The following is a 14,217-nucleotide window of genomic DNA, read 5'->3' as shown; positions in this document are numbered from 1 at the left end:
GGACACTCTAAACCCCAAACTGCCAGACGATATAAAATGAAGACCAGACCGATACCAGGACAAACAAGGCAAGATACCACCATAAAGTCTCTAGAAACAAGACAACAAGCAGGGAGAAACCTCTTTCACTTGCATTCTTATGTTGAAATGTAGCCAGTTGGCTGTTCATAGCATTTTATGCGGGCAAAAATGCAATAAAAAGAGAGCACGAGCACAGGCAGGGTGGGTACTGCAGATTTAGGAACCACAGAACAAGTCACAGGATCTCCACTGGCCTCAGACACGCAGCAGTGGGTGTTTTCCCAGAGAAATGTCTGCTGCAGAAGAGACTAAGGAGTTAGATGGTGGGATGAACGTTTTTCATCTGAAAATGGGTGTTGGCTCCTGTCAAAAGCTGTCTCAATCTCTCCCCAAGAAAGCTATTGCCAATACTTCTATGCGACTTGGAATGATCATCTGACTCTTTTCCAGAGAAAACTGTTACCCTGTCTCCACCCCTTTATGTGATAGTGGAGGCTTAGCAACCGCATGTAGACCTCAGTGACAGATGTGAGGTGAAGAGCTCTGTTCAGTATCTAGACAGGGAAAATATAAAGGTCTTTTGTCAAGGCACTGCAAACACAGGGCATTAAATGCCATAAATGCACTATTTATTAAAAAAAAAAAAAAAGAATACAGACAGCATCTCTGAGATATTTAGATTTTAAATCCTTGTAAATAACGAATGGTCCATTTTAACATGATTTACAAAAAACTTAAATATCTGAAAACTTGTGGGGTCAATCACTTCTTGAAATCATGGGTTCAGATGTCCAGTATTCCACGGGAAAATGATCAGACCCTAGTGAAGGGCAATCAGGAATCCCATTCAGAAAGGATTATCAAGAACAGAGTCATTTCTGTCTGAATTTCAGACTTCTTGACACTGACCTTGGGAAAAATCCTGGCAAGTGTTTTTACAATTACTATATTCACTAGAATCTTCAAAAGGATTTTTTTCAAATTCCTCAATTCTTTGCAAATAGATGACATTTAGCTGCATATCACTGAAGTTCATAATCCTCTTAAAAACATGTGGTCTTGATTTGGCACAATTTGTTTCCATATGATGCTACTCTCTGACTCTGTATCAGATAATTGCATAATTTATTTGCCTTGCATATTGAACTGCGGTCTGAATGCTGCTCTCCCAGCCCAATTACTCCAGACTAATGAACAGTGAGCCAAAATACAGTGCCTGAAAACCAAAATCAAGGAGAACAATAATCAATGGGCACTTCTATATATTTTTTCAAAAACATACAATGGTCAGTGCAGAACGGAAATTTTATTTGCTTATAAAAGTGTCGCGTTTGTAGCTCCCCATTTGGAGTTAACTTTAGAAAGCGTTTCATCCAAGTACTGAGTGGTACCTTCATCACTTAGTATATCTTTCATTTTACACCCACAATTAATATTACTCACAAATGAAAAGCCTTGGTTGCCTGTCTGCATCATTTGTCCACTTGATTGATAGCTGATGCAACTATTTTGGAGTGCAAAAGAGTGTCTGCATATTTGGAGGCTACTTTAGCTGTCTAATTAGGTTTTAAACTCTGTGTGACGCAGAAATCATGTTCCACCATGCTCCAACCCTGAATTCTTTCATCATATATGGTGATCAGGTTTTGGACCACCTAAATAAGTGGGAAGTTACCAGTTTTATGTCCTGCTAGAAAGGAATACTCAAAATAAGTTTTATGAAATGAGAAGGAAACTGGATGGTGAGCTCACTGACACATTAAATGTATACGTGCCTTAATATCAAAATTAGGACAGATACCAAAAAGTGTCAACATTTCGGAGTTACCATGTTAAGACTTCTTTTTAAAACATCCAAGAGAACTGCATCTATCAGGTGAAATGAAGTGGATTCCTTCAGATAATTCTATAGGCACTCCTATCTCCACCTGGAAAAATGCTTCTTGACTCCTTCCTCCAGAAGCAGCAAGGTATATTGAGGTTCAAGATATGGAGAAAATATATCTCAACATACACATGCGTTCACCTCAGAAATCAACTGGACTTAAACACATGCTTTAAATTACAGATGAGCCTCTGCACTTTCCTGAATAAGGAGGGGTTTAGGCAGGTATTTACACCCTTTCTGAATGGGGGCAAGAGGAAATTCAGAAGGGCTTGGTACCACTTATACTCCACTTGTATAAGCTGGAATTAGGCAGCACAGCATTACTGGAAAGCCTCCCTGCTCAGAGGAGCGAACGTGCTTCTGGACAGGCTTTCGCGATGGTTTGTGCAAGGAACGCTCGGTCCACGTAAACAGGAAACCGGGTTTGCTTTGTCACGAGGCAAAATTCTCCTGTGCCAGTGATTCATTTCATGACCAAACAATATTTCTTTTATGCAAAAGCTGAAATAGCCTAGCGGTATCAGTTGCCGTGGATTGACTTGAAAATCAGGAAACTTCTTTCCACTAGATTATTATCATCAGGAGGTAGACTGATAAATGATGGTTAAGTCAGTAAGTATATTCTTCCCACAGAAGATCATCTTGGGGGAGAGACGCAGGAAAGGAAAGTAAGTATACTATAGTAGTATAACCTAGGATAATTTCTGCCTTTACTCTGGGGAGGTTTCCCACAATACTTTATCCCGAGGGCTTACTTTTCCTTATTTATAGTATATGTCTACAGTAGAAATTCAAAGGAGTAAAACCTTTACAGTAGATTTGGGGGCTTCTAAAATGCCAATCATGATCATAAAAATCAAGAGCATCTTAGTTTTTAAATAACACCAGTGTTTTCTGCAAAATTATGATTGGTTACATTTTGATTTTCTAGGTTTGTTGCAAATGGAAGTGAATCGGACAACATTCGCCATCATAATTGCTTTCTGCGTGAAGAGGTCTTTTTCAGGCTGGGCTGGCTGCTGCTGCTTTAATCAGAAGGTTGTCTATTTGTATGTTAATAGTTTCATCCTGGTTTATTAGGCTTGTTGATGAAAAAGCAAAAATCAGATGCTTTACTATTTTCAAGCTTCACTATTAATCTGTGATTTTTTTTGGTGCCAACACAGAACCATTTCAGCATCCTCTGCCTTAAATCCTCTTAATGAAAGCATGAAGAATGACAAAATACTTCCTTTCATAAAGCAGAAGGCTGTGCCAATTCACTTTCAACATGCTCATTCAGTGGAACTGAGGTAAATATGTTGCTCCACAGGTGCTTCTCCTTGCAATAACATACTCCCTAGTAATCCATTAAATTCATCTCATGCTCTGTTTAGTGCCTGCTCTGTGGACTGCCTAGCTGGTTAAGGTCATTGTGATAATAGCACCAGGTTAAACAGCATGGGTATGTTGAACTCTGACATTCATCCACTGTGGCCACAGCATAGATAAGAAACGATGGGCAGCATTAGATGTGTAATATCTACTCAGACTGACATGATCTTTTCGCCTCTGCAGCTCCTTACAAGCAAAAAACCTTGGGATTAAGCAAACATCTTCAGACTTGAATCTCAGGACTCCTTAAAATAATTTAGTACCTTTAGAAATAACAGATCAGCAACTGGAAGCTTGTCTGTTTTCTTGCACGTATTGAACTAGCCCAAATGACTGAGCAGGAGGAGGCCGAGTGTCCCGCGGGGCCGGGCAGAGGGTGGGTCGGTGGGTACCTGGGCTCGTGCGATCCAAAACAGCACCGCTGCTCTCCTCGTGCTGCCCCTGCCTGGGGAGGAACTTGAAAGCCATCGCTGCTTTGTTCATAGCATAGTATCTTCCCATCGCAGGGTTTAAAAACAAACTCCGTATAACTCCTGGATGATAACCTCTTTCATTATGGAGTTCCTGTTAAAGGCAGACAAATAATTGCCAGTTAGTAAGTCGCTATAAAATTCAGCCCAAATTCAGCCCCAGCAATCCTTTCCAAAAGCCTGATGGGTTTTATTTTATTATTTCCTTTGCAGGGTGTTGGGAAGTGTAATCACTGGTAACTAATCAAACTTCTTTCAAATACCCACAAATATATAAAGAGAATGAAATGATTAATTATTGGGCTAAGCCATTTCAAATGAGACCTCATCTAAATGAGCAGATTTATTTCCAGAGCAAGCTGGGTGTAAATTTAGCTGGTTTTCAAAGCTCTGAATCTAAAGCATGCCTGGATTTGAGGATGGAGTGGGTTATGGGTGGCTGTATCACCTCTCCCAGACATCCAGCAAAGCACAGCAATAAAAAACAGACTGCAATTTTACAAAATATTTTTTTAAATGAAGTGTTACTGGGGTTAATAAGTGCTACCATTGGGTACTGTTAATTATAGGCAGGAGTAGGTTGGGGCATTAAACGGAGAGGATTTTTTACTTTTCAGTATTTAAATGAACATTCTTTTCCCCCACATAACTGTTTCATTCAAGGAGAAGAATTAAAAATGTTTTGTCAAATTTCCTTCCCTGTCTTTATTTTGTTCCCGTGGTTTCTGATCAGCTCCTCACCTGCCTGCTTTGTTCCTTTCATTTCTTCCAACATTGCTACCTATTTTAGTTCAGGGTGGAGCTTTAAGGAGTAAAGAAAACTGAAACATCTTTGGTTTCCCTCTTGCTATCCTCAAAAATCCCTGGAATTTGCAAAAATCTTGCCACAGGCACTTTAACTCAGCACCATTATCCCAGTCTACTGCAGTCATGATAATCACAGATAATCTCTAGCAGTCTCTTTTCTTAGTAATGTCACAGGCTTATCTCTAGATATTTATTTAAAAAGCAATATCGTAGGAATAAAATAATTTTATCCATCCAAACCTAAGCTCACAGAACCACAATACCTGTCTCCAGAGATATGCAGCATTGCCCATATTAAGAAATACCTAATTAGAAATGAGCTAGCATTAATGCATATGCTGAATATTCTTGTTCTCAGGCACAAAATTAATTTGTGCAATTCAGTTTTATGCAGAATGATGTACATGTTTCTTAAATACCGAATATATTTGACAAAACAAGTATCAGTTCCACCAAAGCCCTACTTGAAGAAATAACCCAAAACTTAGCTGGTAAAAGAGGCCTCAGTGCACAACATGGGTTGCACACATCGTGTACATGCGGGTATTGCATCTGCGCTTTGCAAGCGCTCCTGGATTGAAACTGTCAGCACCAGAATCTTTGCAGAAATCTGCTTTTAAAGGCAAACAAACACTTATGGAAAGCATCTCCCTGATTTGTGAATATCTAATCACAACTAATTAGAGTTGTCCCCACAGTGGAAAAACTCTGTAAGGAGGCTGAGGTGTGCTGATGCGTGTCCAGCCCTGCAAACACCGACCTAAGAAAGTTCTTCATGCAGCATTCGCGCTTTGCAGTTTTATTTTTTGTGGCACGCATTTAACAGCCCAGTATTTTATACTCGTCCCCAAGGTAATTGACAAAACACACTTCTAATGTTATTTAACAATTTTAATGACAGCGGCTGAAAGATACATTAAAAAAAAAAACATTCTAAGCCAAATATTTTTTGTCAAATGACACAGTTCCCAAATTTGCTGTTCCATGGTGCTCTATTTCTGTAAAAACTCTCATTCAGGCTGTAGGTCACAAAAGAAGAATGAAGCCTTGGAAAGAGATACAATGACTACTTAATATTGTGTGGGATTATATGCAGTGGCCTGTGGCAATTCCTTATGTCTCTCTGGGTAGTGATGCTTTTCCAGCATCATTTTTTTTTTGTCATCGCACAATTCCATTGTGAAATATTCTTTTCATGAAGGAGGAAGAAAGAGCTGGTTACACCCTGCAGTGTTTTGGGGAAGACTAAGAAGCGTGGTTTGCAGGGAGTATGTGTGAAATATGACATTTCATTATGTGTAATTATATTTTAACCGGTAATGTCCATGTTGAAATGAGTTTCTTATTTTTGGAATGCATGGGGAGTGGTTGGGGAGGGGAGTCATGTTTTTTCCCTGTTAATAAACTCAAGTCATTCTTATGCTAAAGTAATTTCTCAACAAAACAAATTTCTCTCCATCTGGGTAATGGCACACCCAAATGTGATTACATTACAAGGGATTTTAAATTAAGTTTCAAGGTAGGAGCATTATTAATCCAATGTGTTTGTCTTTATTATCATTGGATCTAAAACAATAGAAGACTTGAACTCACTTTTAAATGGCAGTTCTGTGCTTGCTTCTTATAGCAACGTGGGTTTGATCTGAAATCCTCAGAAATCTATGTGTTTTGGGTCAGGCCCCAAAACTCTCTCAAAAGGTGGAGCAGGAATGGCTATATCCATCCCAGAAAGACAGGGGAGTTACAGAAGAGGTTCACTTGGTTTGGATTCTTTCTGAACTTAAATGAGTAATATCAGATGCTGCTCCAAGAGGTTTTTTAAGTCACAGTGCTGACAGGGCTATGAAGAAGTGGGACGTACAGAACTGGCACAGTCAGAAACACACATTTTCCAGACTTATAGCAAATCGAGTCATCATCTTGAAAAATCAGAGTCCGTATTTTTAACAAACTGCTAAATGTTGCCCACCCTGATATTTCAAAAAGAAGTGTTTACGTGCACATGCAAAGGAATTGGATGCCCAAATGACTTGTGTTCATCTGCCTTCTTGTGTTCACAGGCATTCAGATTACATTTTGGATGCAAAACCAATTTTGTTTAAGCCCATAGCCAACAAAATGCAGTAAATAAATACAGAATGTATGAACCGCTCTTGAGTACTGTTTTTCAATCCATCACATATGAAACTTCAACTATCTCTGCTTATAAAATGAATGTGATCAGAATTTGTCATCACAGCATTATTTGTCCATTTTTACCTGTGGAACCTGACAGCTATCAGCTGATTACATTTGATCCGGCAACGGAACATGGATTGCACCAACTCTTCATCGCAACAGCAAAAAAAAAAAAACAACCCACCACCGAGTAGCATGCTAAGTAACATTATTACAAAATGTTACTGTATGATTTTCTACAAAGCCGTAACTTTACAAAATGTGCTGACTTCTCACATTTCAGCCCTTGGAGAACTAGCAGGTCTGAGGTTCAGTGCATTCCAACCCCTGCTGGTTTTGGGTGTTGGACTTCAGAAAGCACCAAGGCAGTGGGTGGAAGTAAGCGGGCAGCCCAGCACCAGGAGGGCACAATGCCCTCCGACAGAGCCAGCCCAGGAGAGCTGCGAGGGCTTACATCTTCCTGAGAGCCAACCCCGGGGCAGAGGCAATGTCAGGCACACTGGTGGGTGAGGGTTTGGTAGGAAATCAGAGCGGTGTCTTTTATGTTATTCTTCATGGGGGCTTTCCCTTTGCCACACAGATTGGGGGACTGGGCTGTTCAACGCAACATTTCTGGGATTAGTTTCGGTTACGTTGGAAATATGCTACCCTAGTGCAACTGTGTGCATGTAAACACACACTTGTGACAGTGGATGCCCACACAAATGCATGGTTTTTCAGCTAACACCTGTGTCCCATTTAACAATATACTCTTTCTGAGAGCCCTGCTGCAACGCAGAAGCGGGCATTGCGTTTCAGCGTGGGTATCCATTGCCACGCAGAAACAACTTAATCTTCACAGCATATTCCCTCAGTAACTGCCTGTGCATGAGATTTCCAAATGCTCAGACATAATTCTCTCACTGGAGAGTACAGGCTGATTATGACAAACTCCGTCAATTTTATTAGCCACACAGATGTTACAGATATATGTGAAAATCAACCATAATTCTTCCCGTGATGTGCATAGTGGCACTGCTGCAGACTGTGCTTTTCCCCTCCACAACCCCAGAGCTTACAGGCTTCCTGCCATTCAGCCTCCATGTGGCCCCCAAGCTAAGATGATCTTAAAAAGAGAAATATTAAAAGGATTAAAAATGACACTACTGAGCCAGTGGGTGACTGCAACCACGGAGTCCCGACTGCTGCTGAAAACCGAAGCAAAATGCAGGGATGAGATTGCTGCCCTGCGATCTTGCTGTGCGCGGATTTCTCCTCCGAGGTGTACCCAGCTAACCTGCCGGCAGGCTTGCGCGTATCATAGCAGTCGTCTCTCAGCAAACATCTCTGATGCTGAATACCATGCGGCCAAGCCTGGCTGCATCTCTGAAGCTGACAGAGGGCACAGCTGAGCTGCACGACCGCTGAGGTCCTCCCATACTCCTTCTTTACACTTGCCATGGGGTCACGATGCTCACTATTGTCTGTCCATGCAAGGCTGGATGCAAAATGCGCTCTTGAAGAGCTATGAGAAATATTTGCGTCAAGATCATTCAGCCAAAGCCTTCACTGGCTCCCAGCACTGGGTCTCAAAGGCTCAGCATGCAGAAGGAAAGCAATGGGTACAATTTCAAGAGAAAGATGAAGCCTACAGGGGGTTGTTGGTTTAAGTCCCTATTGCAATGTGCCTCTAGGAAGCCAGGGAAAGAAGCTGAAATGCAGGTTTATTGTGGAGAGGCAGGTCCAGGAGTGAGGAGACCCATAAAGACTCAGCCCTTAAACCCGCTGCACCTCAGTCTTCCCATCTGTAAGAAGCTCTCAGGTTTAATAACCTATAGAGTGCAATGGGCCATGCGTGCGGGGTGAAAGTAATTAGTAACTGCGAAGTACAGAGAAACTGTTGGCGAAAAGAATCACATAAATGCAAAGTTATTACGGGCACCCAGTTACCATAGTGATTGGTGTCTCAGAAATGCTAATAATAGTAAAATAAATAATACAGGCCAGGCAGGAAGAGCCCCTAGAGATGAATGTGAGCTGCTCCCCTCCTGAGGGACTGCGTGTACTGCTTTCTCAGCGCTCCTCGCCCCGTGCTGGCTCTGGCTCAGCTCCCTCCCGGGGTAACACACTGTGCTGCTGCAAGCGCGCTAGGTCAGCCAAGTGAAAGCGGAACTTTTAAGTGCTTTATTATTTTCAGGAGTCGTCAGAGAAAACGAAACCCCCACAACTGCAAATAATTGAATACGTCAATAATATTTTGACTTGTTCATGCCTTGCAAGGTTTACTATAGCCCTGTTAAGTACTTTATTGCGATCCCTCCAGCGATGTTAATTAAGTTCGCCATAGGCTCACAAGTCCTTTTTTTCCCCTCTCTTTCTTCCCCACTTTTTTTTTTTTTAAAACAAGCAAGCAGTTTTCCCAAGTATAATGCCTAGCAATGGGAGCTGTAATACAGTGGAAGGCACCCAGACAACAGCAGATTAGAAGGAATAAAGATGAGGCAGCCTTCAGTATGATGGTCAACATTTCTCCACAAATAGGTTTTCCAGCAATATTAGCTGAGGGATTGTGAAAGTCCAAAGAAAGCGTTAAAGAGCCATGCCAAATACATAAAGAGCATCAATCCTCAGCCTTGGGCCACTGTCACGTTAAAATTTGTTTTACCCATGTACAAAGGGATGTTCAGAGCCAAACATCTTAAGTAGGTGTTTCACTGCTTTCCCATGCAATTTTATATTTATGTCACACTTTCCGTTTATAATGTTTTTATCAATAGGGGAATCAAATGAGGACAAGCTTAGTAAAGAGAACAGAGTGAACAGTAGGCCAGGAGAAAGATATACACCTACTCTCTCCTCTCTATATGTCTCCAGTCATCAAAGACAGCACCATAATGTTTATCCCGCTCCCTCTCTCCCAACAAATCCTCTGCATCACCTGCAGACCAGTCTCCTTCCACGCTCCAGTCACACTCTCAGTGCATATCCCATGCTCTGCTGTCTCAGTAACCAAGATCAATGGGCCTCGGGCCTCTCATTAGAGCTGGGAAGCGCGTAGGAGTCAGCAGGACCCAGCGGAGATTTAAATAGCGGTGGGGTGGATTCTGCTTTCTATTATGCCTGTGCAAATCCAACCACGACTTTGTACAGGAGCATTTAGGCTAGTACTTTCCCCATCAGCCAGAGCGGCTGTTGTGATTTCAAGTGTCTTGCACTGAGTTGTCTACCTTGAATAAATCAGAAAAGAAAATGCCACTTTGCAGTAAACAGTAATGCAAAATCTGACAGGATGTGTTGTCCAGCCCGTCTTAGCCAAGTAAACTTACTGTTTTACAAAGTTTTTGTAATACAACCAATCCTCTGTTTTTGACTGAGAGGATTCATTGCTCTTACTGTACTTATTTCCACGAAGTTGGAAGTGTATTTTTTATGCTTTTTAAACTAGGAGAGTAGGAGTGTTGGTTAGTGCCAATGAGAATTAGAATAAAATTCTGTAGCAAGTTTTGGCCAAGAACACAGCCTTTTTGTTCAGGTTTTGCTCACTGAAGGCCGCTCACTGTTCACATCTCTTCCTTCATTTCACACTCCAGCCATATATGCAGCTGATAAGTTAGGCTAATATATTACCTTAAAATACCCAGAAACACTAACTCCACTGCTGAGAACTGTACCCATGGAACCACCACTGATACTAGGCAACCTTGAGCCCACCCCTGCTCTTCCTGATGTCTTTGCCTGCAGTCTGCGCAAGGATGCTCAGAGGGAACAACTTCTCTATCTGGCTGGACTACAAGGACACACTCATTCTGGGTCACTGTGCGCCAAACCAGCGAAGGGAAGAAAAATAATTTGGTGCCTTTCCTTCCACTCAAACAATACTCTGGCACAATCTGCCCTTGTGCAGTGTCCTTCCTGGCCCCCGGGCAAATCAGTCAAACCACCTCAATTAATCTCTTCCCAGTTTAACACTAGCTAGATACACTATCTGATGGACAAAGATGCTGAAGAAGGATTGTTTTAGTTCTTGGAACAGTCCAACCTAATGGAAAGTATCAGTGAACCCTCTATCTACCAACTTAATCCTGAGTCAACATAAATGTTTCAACAGGACTCCTGGCCACTTGTGTGATGAAGCAACATAAAGAAGAGAGATGAGTCAAGTATGACACTCACATGGCAGGACTGGGAGACAGGACAGAAAGTGGAGGTGGTTGGTTGGGGAGATGAGGCATTCAATTTTTGCCATGACTCATGCATACAAATCAATCAGCGATAAGATGCAGAGACATCATGAGAAAAGATGGGGGAGAAAAAAAATGAAAAGGTTTCCACCCTTTCTAAGCATGGAAGTGGTAGAAGCAGAAGCGAGTAAAAAGCCTGACGGTACATAAGGAATAGGAGGGGAAAGGCAAAGACTACGTAATACCTCCAGTTTCTACAAGTGTTGAGCTTGCAGTTAAATTAGTTTCTCAGATACTCCGGCAACAGAGATGGCTGTTTTGAGATGTAAATCAATCAGTAGATTGTAGGAAAGCCAGCATAAGAAAGATGATGTTGCAGACAGAAAGCTTGCAAATTAGTATAACAAGCAAAGCACTGAATAAGCAGGAAGGAATTGAGCTTTATTTGAGCAACAGTTTGCTCATACCTAGATGAGTTTTGAAGATGTTGACACGTGATCAGTGATAGCCATCTCCCAACCTCTGAAGGCTTCTCTGTACATATGATTGTACAAACCAGCAGATCTACTGCTTGTCTGCGTGGCCTTGTTCTGAGGAACGGGGGACTGCCAGCACCAGAGGAATGGACTGAAAAACATGATGTTGGAGGATGAAATGGAGTAGCGGGAAAAAGTCCGCTACTGACCAAAAGAGACTCAAATTTGGGCAATCATCCGAAATATTTTTAGGTATCAATGGCTTCCTCCCTTAGACTGCCCACACAACAACCCCAGCTCATGACGGTATTAGATAAACCATTTTTCCCTATACATTCGACTGAAGAAGAAAGAGTCAGGAGGTTGAGCGTTTCTTCTGAGACAAACACCCAGGACCTTTTCGAGAAGACCAGATGCATTTTGTGCTCTGCTCCTCCACCTCTCCAACATGTATGCCATGTAAACCAAGCAATGATGTTGCTTCTGCCTCCCACAGTAATCCTCCATACACAGGATTTGGGATTTTTCCAGTAGAATCAAACAGTTTGGCCTATTGCCATATCCAATTATGTCACACAGAATTATCCCCTTTCTGTCCCTTCTATTTGTGGCCTGGTTGTTTTAGGAATATAAAACCTATCCTATGATTACATAACATTACAGCAGTATTTTCCTACAGGAGCAAGTGAGGAATAGAGAAACAGGCTGTAATTTTCATTAGCAGCTACATCTGCTCTTGCTATGTAAACGGTTTCTCCTTCCCAGGCCATTGCATCCTGTTGCAAGCAAAACATAATCCTATCCTTGAGACTACAAAATCAGGTTCCATGGGAATCTGTGTGATGTCAGAAATCTGCTCTTCTTACTCCATAGTAGGATTTCAAAGGCACAGCTCCTTATGGGCGCAAGTCACATAAGAACAAATCCTGGTTTGAACACTGCTCATGCAGACTCTAGGAAGACACAAAGACGTTTACTTAAAACACTAGTCCACCTACTTGCACTGTATCTCTGAAGAGATTGTTACTCGTTCCCTTAATGACTAGTTAACTGATAAACATACAGATGTTAACTAACAAATTTGAAAAGGCTGATGTAAAGTCATCCAAAACTTCCTTAACAATCTCAGAGTGCAATTTCTCTAGTTATCTGTTTATGGTCCATAGATTTTGTCCGTTTCAAGAATTGCTTTAAGTTCCATAGTATGGTGAACTAAGTTCCAGTGTGCCGTGCCTGCTGCACTTCCAGCACTGTGAAAGAACTGTATTATTAACTAATGTGAAATAATACTTGGAAACAAAATTGCCACCAAAGCTATTGTTTTCGTTTAGGAAAAACATAATTAAACAGCCCACACTGAGAAGCTAGTAGGATTCTTACCAATGAATGGAAGTCCTGGTTATGTATATATACTATTTCAAATTCACAAAAACAGGATGGATGGTACCAAGAAAGATGATGATTCCTTCCTTCTGCTAAAGAGAATGTTGTTTCATGCTCATTTCTATTATTTTAAGACTGCCTGTTGAACAGGTATACTTTACTGTTTAACATGACACAGCAAAATTTCCAGTGACAAGTTATTTATGCAGTTCAGCGCAGGTTTTTTTGTCCAGCAATGTTAGCAATACAAAGTGTTTTAAAGAGGTGATTTGGTAGCACTTGTTCCCTTCCCATCCATAGGAGAAAACTGTAATCATTATTTGTAATAGTTCACAGTAAGGTGGACCCTGGTTTCATTTAAAGTAATGCTATTCCCATCTAGAAGTGCTGGGATTTAAGCATGTGACTCCCATTAACATTAATGGGAGTTATATGTTTAAAACCTCTGCGCATTGTGATGGGAATATGTTGCATGGAATTCAATTAATCTGAAGAACATTGCATACATTTGGGAACATTCATGTTGTACAATTTCACCGGCATATGGATTTGTCCTCAATAAAGCTTGCTAGTATCTGGTAACAAAGACATTAACAATCTACTGTACATTTAAATAAAGGAGGACTAGACTATATGTTTTCCCAGCTCAGTGTAGGCAGCTACAAAGAAGCTTTTGAGCGTAAACAAATAAAGAATTGAGAAAATAAGGAAGAAGATGGTATTTTAAGAATGTGAATATTTGGAGAATGCTGGGGAATGAACACAGAGGAGGCTGTTCGTTTATAGGTTAGATGCATTTTCAACAGGAACCGAGCAAGTACAAAAAAAGAAAAGAAAAAATATGGAGGGAGGATAAAAAGAATATTCAGACTCTGGCTGTTTCCCACACGCCGAAGATAATAATGTGAATGGAAATGATTTTGTTTTAGGGGTCAGAGCAGAGGTTGATATTGCAACCTTTCCAGATCCTGAAAAACATCATTTGATTAAAATAACTGGCCCCATTGTTCTTGTGAGCCTAAGGAGGCTATTTTACATGATGAAGACAACAGCAAAGCAGCGAACAGTAAGTTTTAGTGCTTGAGAGACAAAGCACTAGAGACACACTGCTGCTAGGAAAGTGTAACAGAACATTAAAGCACATGATAAGTAAGCAGGAATCAGCAAAAAGTTAATAGGAAACCACAATGACAATATGTTCGTGCAGTTCAGTACAATATTTCTCTCCTTTTTTTTCTCCCCTCTTCTAACAGGATGAGGAATTTAACAGGACACAGGAAAGCAATATCTTAGTAAAGAAAGGAACAACCAGAGATAAGGAAATAATGGTTCTTGCCACTAAACAGGCTATTCAATTTTAAGAACATTTGTTCATAAAAGTTTGACAAGACCTCACTTGCCCAGACCTTGATGATCCTCAGACCTTCTTCAGAAAGGTTTCCTTTCTCTAAATGAAGAAA

At 41.0% G+C, this 14,217-nt stretch overlaps 1 long non-coding RNA gene across 1 annotated transcript in view; it reads right to left on the bottom strand.

The window, feature by feature from the left end:
* Positions 1–683: 683 nt before the first annotated feature.
* Positions 684–14,217, bottom strand: part of LOC127021103 (uncharacterized) — an 85,445-nt gene continuing 71,911 nt past the window's right edge. Inside the window, exon 3 of the long non-coding RNA XR_007767160.1 lies at positions 684–3,847. This is a non-coding gene — a long non-coding RNA (uncharacterized LOC127021103). The remainder of the gene's footprint in view (positions 3,848–14,217) is intronic.

This window comes from Gymnogyps californianus, chromosome 12, assembly GCF_018139145.2.
Source record: "Gymnogyps californianus isolate 813 chromosome 12, ASM1813914v2, whole genome shotgun sequence".
NCBI classification, from domain to species: Eukaryota; Metazoa; Chordata; class Aves; order Accipitriformes; family Cathartidae; genus Gymnogyps; species Gymnogyps californianus.
This window is presented reverse-complemented; position numbering and strand designations above follow the sequence as displayed.